Source organism: Peromyscus leucopus, chromosome 3 (assembly GCF_004664715.2).
Source record: "Peromyscus leucopus breed LL Stock chromosome 3, UCI_PerLeu_2.1, whole genome shotgun sequence".
Classification (NCBI taxonomy): domain Eukaryota; kingdom Metazoa; phylum Chordata; class Mammalia; order Rodentia; family Cricetidae; genus Peromyscus; species Peromyscus leucopus.
In genome coordinates this window covers 131,321,229-131,333,754 of record NC_051065.1, presented here as the reverse complement: position 1 = coordinate 131,333,754, position 12,526 = coordinate 131,321,229, and positions in this window count along the sequence as shown.

Sequence of the window (12,526 nt, the reverse complement as noted above, 5' to 3'; positions counted from 1 at the left end):
TTACTCTGCATTCTTCCACATAGTGTTACCTCTCTTTCATCTTGCACCTCAGGTCTCCCCTCCATGTCTCACTGGCAACTCCTTTGATTCCAACCTTCTTCTTCCCAGTGTCCTTGGTCTGGTTCTCCTACCTAACCTTATCCTGTCCAGCTATTGGCCAGTCAGCTTCTTTATTAAACCAATCACAGTGACATATATTCACACAGTGTAAAGGAATATTCCACACTTGAGTGCTGAGATTAAAGAAGTGATGTACCATGCCTGGTTATTAAACATCTAATATGTGTTTATATAGCTAGGAATATATAAATATATGTCACTGCTACTGATCTTAAGAGATAGACAGTGGTAGTCGAGGAGATATGACACTGATAATATCTGACACAATCACAATCGAAGATGTGATTCAAATACTTTACTCTTACTGCTTTACTAGAGGACCTGGGTTCAATTCCCAGCACACATATGGCAGCTCACAACCATCTGTAACTCCAGTTCCAGGGCATTCAACATCTACTTCATACCTCTGTAGGCACCAGGCATGCATCTGGTGCATAGACATACATGCAGGCAAAACTTATACACATAAAATATATAATAACAAATTAAAATGTTAAATAATAGGAAATACAAAAGGTGCCATAAGAATTTGGTAAGGAGCAGTGAGGGATGGGAGAATGTTCCTGGATTGTTTGGTATCCAATCTAGTCTTTGAAACACTAGATCTATTTGGAATATATTGAAAAGCAGAGAAAAGACATTCCATGGACAAGCAGATAGTCATGAAATGTGAGCAAGAGCTTTGGCATAGCAGAAGTGAATCTATCCAGCAGCCAGCAAGGACCCATAAGCCAGCAGGTGACAGTCTTGAATGCAATGCTCCCCCGGCAGCCCAGTCACTGGCTTTCTTAACACAAATACTTGTCAATGTGGAAGTCAGTATCCTTCAGGTTCTTTGTAGGCACTCTAAGCTATTATTTAGGAATCGAGAGTGTGATGATTGGGTTTCATTGTCAAGTCGACTGGATTTAGAATCAATCATCTAGGAGACACACTTGTGTTTGTGAATGTGTTTCCAGAGAGAATAAGCTGAGGGGGGAAGACACATCTGGAGCATGGACAATATCCCACCAGTTGGGGTTCTAGACTGAGCAAAGAAAGGAGATGGGGAAAAGCGAACTGAGTACCAGCACCCATCCACCTGCTCTGCTTGCTGGCTGCAGATGCAGGGTGACCAGCTGCCTTGCATTCCTGCCACCATGCCTTCGCTGCCTTGGTGGACTGTATGTCCTAAACCATAAGCCCAAACAAACTCCCCCTTCCCCAGGATGCTCTTGCAGGTATTTCATCCCAGCAACAAGAAAAAGAATGACTATAAAGAGGTTCCTGAAGTTCTTACTCTCTGAGGAAATAAAGCTTGTCAGCTGCTTGCAGGCAAGGGAGGGTGACACACTGATGTCTTTCTCCACTGCCTATTGCTGTGACGACCAAATGAAGGTTAGTGAGGCGCTGGAAACAACTTCTGAAATGGAGGATAGGGTCTTTGTGCCTGACAACTTTGACTTTGACTTGACTTGCGAGTTTTCAATTCTTGGATTCCAGAATTTAGAAAACCTTGCAGACGGCAGTTGGAGCATTCGCATCACCAGTCAGGATGATGGCTGGTCGGCTTTACTTGTGTCCTCTTCTAGACCACTTGGGAACGGATTGCTTTGGAATCAGCTTAATAAACCATTGCATAACTAGTAATGAAAACAGGATGTTACAAACTCACTTTCAGAGTGTGATCATCAATGGAGAATGATAGTATAACTCTTCACGGTTTTATGTTCCAGGGCATTCAGAAAATATTTCTTCTTGAGCTAGGTGTGCTTGCGTACACTATACAATAAGTATTTCTCTTCTTTTAATTATGTCATTCATCTTGTTAAAGAGACCATCAGAATTGCACATGAGAAGGATTTACATCCAGCTACTGTGATCAATTCAAGTATACCAACTCAGGAGGGAGTGTGAGTCGGAAAGCCACGATAGGGATGGTTAATAACCTTTTACTTACATCTAGGTGGATAAAACAAACTCTCTGCTTCAGTGGGAAAGAGAGAAAACTGTAGTCTATTAAGCACAAAAGGAATGGATTATGTAATTATGAAACATAAAGGTTTATGAACAATCAATCAGGGCTTGGGGAGATAGTTCAGTCAGTACATATTGACCTTCCTTTGCAAGTAAAAGGACGGGAATTGGTTCCCCAGAAAGGTGGGTGCAATGCCACATTTGTAATCTTAGCACTGGGGAGATAGGGACTGCAGGACCCCTGGGGATTGCAGGCCAGCCAGCCTAATCTACCCTAATCTGAGAGCTGCAGACCCATGAAGCTTCAGTAACGTTTCTCAAAAACATATGAACTCCACCTGAGGATGACTACCGGAGGTCGATCTTGTACATACACCCATACTGGGGGATGAGCACTTCAGGGAACTCAGGAATTCCCGTGAAGGCTTTGAAGTAGGAAATAACTTGACATGCTTGAAGACTCTGAATAAGAGCAGTGCAGTTGATAGAGAAGAGGAAGGACAGAGAGGCAGAAGCAGGACATGTCAGTGGTCCATCCATCCACCCCTCCGCTTACCTAGTGAGTAAGGACTGAGGGTCGGCCAGAGACTAGGCTGTGACCAGCAGTGGTCCAGTGAGAACTAGGTTGTTTTCCTCACATCTCTTGTAAGTGTAGAGCGTAGTAAAATAACTTATCTAAACTCACCAGCCTAGTAAGAGAGCAGCTGTGGCAAGCTCAGAATGTCTGCGCTCACAGTGCTTTTCACACTAGGGAGTCTTTCTGAGGAATGGTTTTCCATCCATGGTCCAGTTCCACAAAAAATTCCCGGTGATGTGATTTTATGCTCCTCTGAGGCTTTGTTGGGCAAAGATAAAACAAAAATAAAATCCTTAACCACAAGTTAAAATGTCTTTAATGAGAAGGTATAAAATTCTTCCAATAAGATGAAACAAAACATATTACCCCAGAGACGTGAGATGTTTCTGCTTACGATGAAGGTACTGTGGTTTGGATACAGTCTAAATGTGTCCTTCAAGAATTCCTGGGCCAGAGACTTGGTCTCAGGTGTGACATTGTGGGAGATAGTGAAATACTTTGTGTGTGTGTGATGTTTATATGTTGTGTGTATATGCACAATGTGTGCACATGTACATGTATGTGCATATGTGTGGAGGTCAGAAGTTAATTTCAGGTGTTGTTTCTCAGACTCAATTCACCTCAATTTTTCCCTTTAGATTAGTCTCTCATTGGTTTGGAGCTTACCACTTAGGCTAGACTAGCTGACTAGTGAACCCCAAGAATCCTCCTGTCTCTGCTTTCTCAGCACTGGGAATACAAATGCATGCCACCAGCTTGGCTTTCTATCTGGGCATTGTGCCTCCGAACACAAGTCCTCAAAATAGCACTGCACTTTGATCGACTGAGTCATCTCCCCAGCCTCTGGAACGATGGGACTTTCAAGAGGTGGGTAAGTCACAAAGGTAGAGTCCCCAGAAAATAACTACTGTTAGTCATTTATTGGTGAAATTATTAAGGCCACTCCATGTAGTTAAAAGGTAGGTTTATTTAATGGCATAACTTACAAATGAAGGGACAGGTAGGTTGCAGGGTCTAGGAAAGGCGTGACACAGTCCGGCTGTGTTCTCTGGAGAACTCTGCTTGGTCTACCTCCAGTGTCCAGGGTCCAGGAACCAAGAGAGCCCATGCATCCGGATCTCAGGTCTTCAGCATCCTCTCTTGGCCCCACCTCGTAGGCATGACAGTTACTGAAGCCTCAATGGGGGTTGGAACTTCCAGATTAAAGCTGGAATGGCTGCCCACTACAGTCATTTTTCTTAGAACTTTTATGAGTATATATTCATTGTACAAAGAGACGGGTTTCATAAAGCCATATTCATTCAAGTCTATCATGTATTTTGTCCATATTTTTCTTTCCTTACACCCCTGTCCTCTGTCAGAGAGAAAAGGTTATATCTGTTTTCCTGGGTCTGTTTCATTGCACTCAGTGTGATGATCTCTGGTTCCATCCAGTTTCTTACAAATGACATAGTGCCACTCTTTACAAAATATTTTGTTACTGTTTTGCATGTATGTGGGCACTGGGCACAAATGTCATGGCATTTATGTGGAAGTCAGAGGAGAACTTTGGAGAGTGGGGTCTCTTTCCACCATGTGGGTCCTGGGGATTGAGCTCATGTCATCGGGTTTGAGGACAGGTGCCCTTTCCTGCTCAGCCACCTCATTGTACTAGTCTTCCCTCTTTATAACTGAATGAAACTTCACTTTGTATGTGCACTATGTCCATTCTTCCGATGACAGACACCAAGGCTGATCTTGGGGAGTGGACTAGTTCCCAAGAGAGCAGATTGTTTTTTCTGAATCTCTGGCTTCATGTCCCATGTATTCTTGTGATCTCAGCCATATGATGCTCCTTTCCTTGAGGTCTTCTCCAGAGATGGGGCAACAAGTATACTTGATCTTGTCCTTTTAGTCCCCAAACAGCCAAATAAATCCCCTTTCCTTAAAAAGTATCTAACCTTGGGTCTTTTGCTGCAGGAACAGGAGAAGATGGACATATTTAAAGGTGAGACAAGTTATCTTGTATACAGTGCCTAGGACAGTGTCTGCCCTGTGACATGGTCTTATGAACTCTCAATAATATGTGAAGATTGGTTTTTGCCAAGGACCCAGAGTAAGAGTTGAGTGTAGGAAGGGGGGGAGGTATAGCCTTCAGATTCCTTTAATAATTACCTCTCTTCCAATCTAAGGCTAAGAAAATAAGGGACCATGTATTAACATTTTATAGATCTAACTGTCATTTTTGAGATCTTACCAACCTTCAGAGTATGGTATATAATCAATGGTTGTATTGGTGCCTCCCCAACTCTTAAATTTGACTGATGCCAAATACTGAACAGGAACCAACCAAATATTTGTGAATATTTGTGAACATTTTCTACACTGAAGCTCTACAATACTAGCTCTAAATAAAGTTGGAAGTCCCCACCCCCACTCTAAGAAATGAGGAATAGATGTTGTTGGCTGTTTCCAGGACCTGAACTAAGGTATTAATATTATAGTGTCAAAGAGAAAGAGAGAGAAAAGGAGATGGAGAGGGAGAGGGAGAGGGAGGGAGAGGGAGAGGGAGAGGGAGAGGGAGAGGGAGAGGGAGAGGGAGAGGGAGAGGGAGGGAGGGAGGAAGGAAGGGAGGGAGGGGGAGGAAGAGAGGGAGGGAGGGAGGGAGGGAGAAAGAGAGAGAGAGAGAGAGAGAGAGAGAGAGAGAGAGAGAGAGAGAGAGAGAGAGAGAGAGAGAGAGAGCCCAGCCTCTGCTAAGCACTTAGGGAGAGATTTCCAAAGATGTCCTTCTCTATCCTGTGCTTTCAAAGGTCCCTGTGTTTTGCAAACCCAGTGACTCACGCAGTGCTTGGAAAGAAGAACCTGACATTTCCCAGAACTCTTTGTGGAGTGGCTGCTCACTGCCACCTTTCAAAATATGTCAGCTGCAGAAGAGGTTACAAAAGTTGAAAGAATTAAAGGGACTTTTAGATTTGACCCAAGCAAGCCAGGGTTTTCTTTTCTACCATTAAAATGGGGATTTTACTTCAGGTCAATTACCTGAGCCTAAAAGGTTTTTGTGGTTCAGTTTGTTTTGTCCTTGTTGTTGAAAATTTGCAGGAGAGGTGCTAATTAAGTTCACAGAGCCATGGGGTGAGGAAGAGTTGTGATCTGGGTGGTGCTAGGAATATAGTCTGGTGGCATAGCACTTGCCTAGCGTGCATGAGGCCCTGGGTTCAATCCCCAGCTCTGAAAAAAACAAAACAGAAACCAATTCTGTCATTTCCTTGGTTGGTGGCTTTGAACATCACTTTCAGTCACACTGCTTTATTTCCTTTTTGGCAAACAGAGACATTAAGATCCACCTCTCAGAGCTGTGTGTTGATGAGCTGGGTACACAAAGGGTTGAGAAGTGACTGGGACGTCTGTAACATGGTATTACTGAAAAATAATTACAGCTTTGACAAAACCTGTGTTTTATTTGGTATTTTTTACATTTTTATTTGTTTCTTTGCTTGCAATACAATTTATTAATAGTTTCAACCAATGATAAATAATAATGGAGGTGACTAGTGTGGTTTCATTTTTGTGATTTTAATGAAATCTTCCAGAGCAAAGAACTAATATGTCATTTCGACGTAGTATGTTTTATAATTTTTTAGTTTTTAATCAGTGATGGGGAGTGAATTAAATTATGCCAAATGCACATGTTTAAGTGACCTTTCTTTTGACCAGTTAGCACGGTGAATTAAATCACTAGACTAAAAATGTTGAGCAATTTTTATACTCCTGAGATGGAGTACATTTTCTTATGACAAACTTATTTTATTTAGTGTGTTGGATTTTGTTTTCTAAACCATTGATTTTGATTTTTGAAGAAAGTTTTCTGAGCGGTTTTAACACTTCAATTTGACTCTCCCAGGCTTTGGGTATCAGCCTTGAGTCTTTGTAGAAAAACTAATGAGTATTCCTTCTCTGTGGATTAGGATAAAGTAGAACAGAAGTAGCTACTTCTTGAAAGTTTGCAAGAACGTTGATATCACCTACTTCTGCATTGTGCATGTGTGGGGAAGGGGTGCAAGCAAGCAGGGATGCATGCACATGTGTGTGCACGTGGATTGGAGGCCAGAGAACAAGCTTGAATGCTGTTCCTCAAATGCTGCCCACCTTCTCTTGAGATCAGATCTCTCACTGGTCCTTGACAAGGAGGCTGAGCTGGCTGCCAGGGAACCTCAATGCTTTGCCTCTCTTCACCTCCCCAGCACAGGCTCGATTAGCTTGCTTCTGGACGGGGTCTTACTATGTAGCCTAGGCTGGCCTGGAACTCACTGTTAGAATTCACAGGCTGGCTTCAGACTCACAGAGAGCTGCCTGCTTCTGCCTCCTGCATGCTGAAATAAAGCTATACATCACCACACCTATTTCATCACAGCATATGTGTTTTTTGCATGTGTGTGACCTCTGGTCTCTTGGGCACTTGCATCATGTCGTTACTTGTATGAATGTACACACACACACACACACACACACACACAGAGAGAGAGAGAGAGAGAGAGAGAGAGAGAGAGAGAGAGAGAGAGAGAGAACTAAAAATAAATATGTAGCCAAAAAGGAAACTGTCTGCTCAACTATGCAGCTCCACACAGAGTTGGAGATGTGATCCATGTCACATCCTTGACACATCTGCCTCTTTTGGACTGTCACCCCACCTGCCCAAGCTTAGCTTCTTGGTTCCTCCGTTTGCTTTACCTGTTGAACTGTGTGCACATGGAATCCCAAGGTAAGATGTAAACACATAGCCCTGGTAGAACCTTCCAGGTCTCTAAGTGGGCTGTGCCATTTACCTCCTTTCATCAGTATCTGATAGTCTACCCTCGTTCGTGTCATGCTGTCAGCCCATTTCTTGGGATGTGCTGATGTTCTTAGCTATTTTATATATATTTTTTGTCAATTCTTTGAGAATTTCATACATGGTATTTTGAGCATATTCAACCCTCTTCTCTAACTCTTCCAAGATTCACCTCCTCTTTTCATACCCGTTCAACTTCATGTTCTCATTTTTATTTGTTTATCTCATTCTTTAAAAACAAAGCCAATTGAATATAGTCAGTGCTACCTATACACTGTGTGTGGCCATCTGCTGGAGTATGGTCATCTGTCATGAGCCATGACCTACTATGAGCCATACTCTTGATGAAAATTACCTATACACTCTTGGGTGTGTGGCCATCTGCTGGAGTACGTTCATCTATCATGAGCCATGACCTACCATGAGCCATACTCTTGATGAAAATTACTTATACACTCTTGGGTGTGTGGCCATCTGCTGGAGTATGGTCATCTGTCATGAGCCATGACCTACCATGAGCCATACTCTGGATTGTAGTGGGTAGCCATTCCAGCTTTGTTCTGGAAGTTCCAACCCCCATTGAGGCTTACGTAACTGTCATGCCTACAAGGTGGGGACAAAAGAGGACCCTGAAGACCCAAGATCCAGATGCGCTGGCTGTCTTGGTTCCTGGACCCTGGACGCTGGAGGTAGACTGAGCAGAGTTCTCCAGAGAACACCGCTGGACTATGCTACACCTTTCCCAGACCTTGTTACTTATTCCTTCACTTGTAAGTTACCCCACAAAATAAACCTCCCTTTTAACTAGGTGGAGTGGCCTTAATAATTTCACCAATACTCAATGAAAATTAACTTTTTCTGTCTCAGCAGTTATCAGTGATCAAATGTCGTCTCAGCTAGAGATGGGACTGGCACCCACCTCTCCCGCTTCAAGCTGGTATTTTGGCTGACTTGAGCTTTGCACAAGTCTTGTGAGCGCTGTCACAACCACTGTGACTTCCTATGTGCAACTGCCTATTGTGTCTGGCAAACACGGCATTAAACTACTGTTACACTAAAAAAAATTAATTCTAGGTTGTAAATTTTCTCAAACAGCTTAATTTTGAGTGTGCGATGTTTTTATTCTTTTTAATTCCATAGGAAATCTACACTTTGCTGTAACACATTGATATTGTATGTCCTCACCAAAACCTCAGGGGCATTCATATTATGAGCTATAATTATATAATTTCTCATCTTGAATATATGATTTCACCATTACAGATTAAGGTATTAATTTATTATTATTATTATTATTATTATTATTATTATTATTATTATTGGTTTTTCAAGGCAGGATTTCTCTGTGTAACAGCTCTGGCTGTCCTGGAACTTGCTCTGTAGACCTCAAACTCAGATCCACCTGCCTCTAACTCCCAAGTACTGGGATTAAAATCATGCACCACCACTGCCTGCCTATAAATTTATTTTTAAAGGGAAATTGATCTTGTGATTAAAAAAAAAACATAAGTTGCAGTATATATCTTGAGGTCTCATTACTAATATTTCATACTGGAGCATGTTTTGTAATCATGTTGTCATCACTTGGGGTGAATGAAACTCAGTTTCGAAAGGAAGCAGTTTGTCACATGCTTGAGTTTTCTTTGCAAATGAAGAAATAGGAATGCAAACTTAACTGATAAATGCTAGACTGCATAACCACTAAGTGATGGAAGCTAAATATTATATAACCCACTCTCCAGTTCCCTCTAGTTCCTTGTCACTGCTATCCTAAATAGAGTCACATTGTTATTTGTTATCGTGTACCACATGCAAGATAAATTACTTATTCTCAAGAGACATTAACTCACAAGTCTAGTCTTCAGTTAATCCATGGTTAAAAATACACCCCTAAAGTCAGATTGCTTGAATTTGCCTCTCAGTTCTGCTAAGCTTGGGCAAGTTGGCTTCTCTCACTCTCAATTATAAAAGGAGATTAAAATATTTTACTTTGCAGAACTTTTTTCCAGATTAAACTAGATTGTACTTGCAAGGTTCCTATCATATATACTCAGCATATATCAGCTACTCTTATCCTTGTATCAAAATTTTCATGGGATGGTTTTATCATATGTATCCTATTAATGTCTGAGGTGATGTCATATTATTCTTCTGTTATTTTCCCCAGTGATTTTATTTCCCTTGTGTTGTTTGATACGAGATGGTACCAGACATTACAGAGGTTATATAATATTTAAACCATAAATCATTATTTCATCTCTATGTTTTATTGGCAGGCATAGCTAAGTTTTATTAAAATACTATTTAAGCCAAGAATTCCTCATGAAATATTAGACTCGCTAATTTTCCCCCTATGTGGTTGGACAAGGGCCTAGATGCTTTGTGTTCCCGATATAATATCTTACATTCTAGAAGCTCGTTCAAGTGGAAATGAAGAAAGGATGCTCCCATTATCACCCCAAGTCATTACCTTTCCACCATTTCCTCTTTTTTGGTCAAAGACACAGACTTGCAATGTTTGGGTTAAATGTTTGGCACTTTTGGGTGTCTGGGGCTGAAGGCTGCTGGGAGAAATGAAGAATGCATGTATAAAGTGTATGGGTGAGAACCCCAACATGGCAGGTGAATGCAGCTCTAGATGTGTGTTACTGCTTGCTTGAATGGTTGTGGGAAATGTCTCATGGAAGCAGTGTGGCATAAAGCTATTTCTATAAGAAAGTAAAACTTTGGCTTAAAAACCAGGTTCAGTATCTACCCTAAAAATCCCCTTAGGGTAGATTTTTGTTTTGTTTTCTTATTTTCAAAGAAAAACACACCCTTCTTTGGACTTTTCCTCCAGCCATGGCAGAGGTAGGCTGGGAGACACTGGAACAAAAAGTTTTGTCAGTCAGCATATTTGATCATGTGATAGGCAGAACAGGAAAGATTTTCCCTTCTAAACACCTCTCCCCATAAAAAATGAAAGTAGTCAGTGACCAGTACAGAACATCAATGACCAGTGCAGTGTATCAATGGCCAGTGTAGTACACCAATGGCCAGTGCAGTGCATCAGTGGCCAGTACAGAGCATCAGTGGCCAGTGCAGTGCATCAGTGGCCAGTGTAGTGCACCAATGGTCAGTGCAGTGCACCAGTGGTCAGTACAGAGCATCAGTTGCTAATATAGTCCATCAGTGGCCAGTGCAGTGCATCAGTGGCCAGTGTAGTGCATCAGTGGCTAGCACAGAGCATCAGTGGCCAGTGCAGTGCATCAGTGGCTAGCACAGAGCATCAGTGGCCAGTGCAGTGCATCAGTGGCCAGTGAAGTGCATCAGTGGCCAGTGCAGTGCATCAGTGGCCAGTGCAGTGCATCAGTGGCCAGTGAAGTGCATCAGTGGCCAGTGCAGGGCATCAGTGGCCAGTACAGAGCATCAGTGGCCAGTGCAGTGCATCAATGGCCCATGTAGTGCACCAATGGCCAGTGCAGTGCATCAGTGGCCAGTACAGAGCATCAGTGGCTAATATAGTCCATCAGTGGCCAGTGCACTGCATCAGTGGCTAGTGCATCATCTCCTTCTTAAAACTACTGTTTGTGATTTGGTTTTTCTGAGATCACTGGTTATCACATCACCTCTAATTTGTGTTAAGTTTTCCTCAGAATATAACTTTACATTTTTAAAAAGGAGACTTATTTTCTTTTAAATTAAGTGCACACATGTGTGGGAAGAAAGAGTATGTGCATGTGCGAGTACAAGTGCTCACAGAGGCCAGAAGAGGGAGTGGGGTCCCCTGGAGCTGTAATTACAGGTGGCTGTGAGCCATCCAACATGGGTGCTGCGAACTGAACTTGGGTATATTAACCGTCCTACCATTCCTCTGACCCAGACTTGACTTCTAATCAGTGTGTACCACCTGGTCACAGCTTTGACCTCAAAGGCAAATCCTTGACTTAGATGGAAGCAGGGCAATTTTGTCCTGGGTACACAGAGAGAGGAGTTGGAAAAATCTGACTTCTCACTTGCCTGGTCCTTTGGGCAGACAGCTTAAGAAGTAGAGGTGGCTATAAGCTGGGAAGCTAGAGAATTTTACATCAAATCAGTCATAAAGGTTATGTGGGAGGTTAGAAAACGTTAAAGTTGTTCATAAAGTCTATGTGCAAGGCAAAAGGCCAGCAGAAATGGTAATGTAACAGAAAGAAAATGAAAACCCAGAGACAATGGAACCGAGGGAGTGGCCAGTCCCCAGACTGACCTCTAGATAGGCCCCCATATTCAGTTTTCATGAGCCTTGATTTCCCCCTATTCCAGTTCTGACTGACATGGCTTCTCCTGACCTTTGCTCTTTGGGAAACATGGTGGGGGTGACCGTAGTGTGGATGGCCAGTAGAAATTTGCTGCAGGGCATATAATAAGAGGTGATTTAAATCCCATGTAGAAGACACATAGTGCGGATATATCAACATGTAAAGATGAAGATATTTGAAGAACAAATGTGACAATGAAAAAGATAATAAACACCATGATACCTTTCACCCTTTTCATGCTGGGAAAACGGGAAACATCAGCAACAACTCCCCATCCTCAAGCCAGACACATCTGGAAATGTATATTGCATGAGGCATATACATTTGCAACTTAAGCTCAGAAGAATCAAAGGCAAAGGATTCAATGGCTAACTCAGATGCGGAAAGCACACATTGCATTCTCATGAAAAATATTCATGCTTAGAATTCCTACTACTAGTTAAATGGCAAATCAAAAGAAAATGGTGTTAGGAGTCCTGGCTATCTTCTCAGATGAGATTCAAAACAAGATTGCATCAGCAAGGAACTAAAACAATGCATTCCATGGCATGGAGGAGTCTGAGTAACTCAGGGTAAAATGACATCAGTGACAAAGAGAAACTAGTGCAGCCAGGCATGGTGCTGCAGGCATACAAACCCAGCACTTGGGAGGCTGAGCCAGAGGATCACTTGTGAGTTCAAGGCCAGGCTCAGCTAAATAGTGAAAGAGGAGGGTGTGGGGCAGGCTTAGGTGGCTTAACCCAAACTTGGCCAGTTATAAATCTCATCTGAGGCACTTGCTAGAAA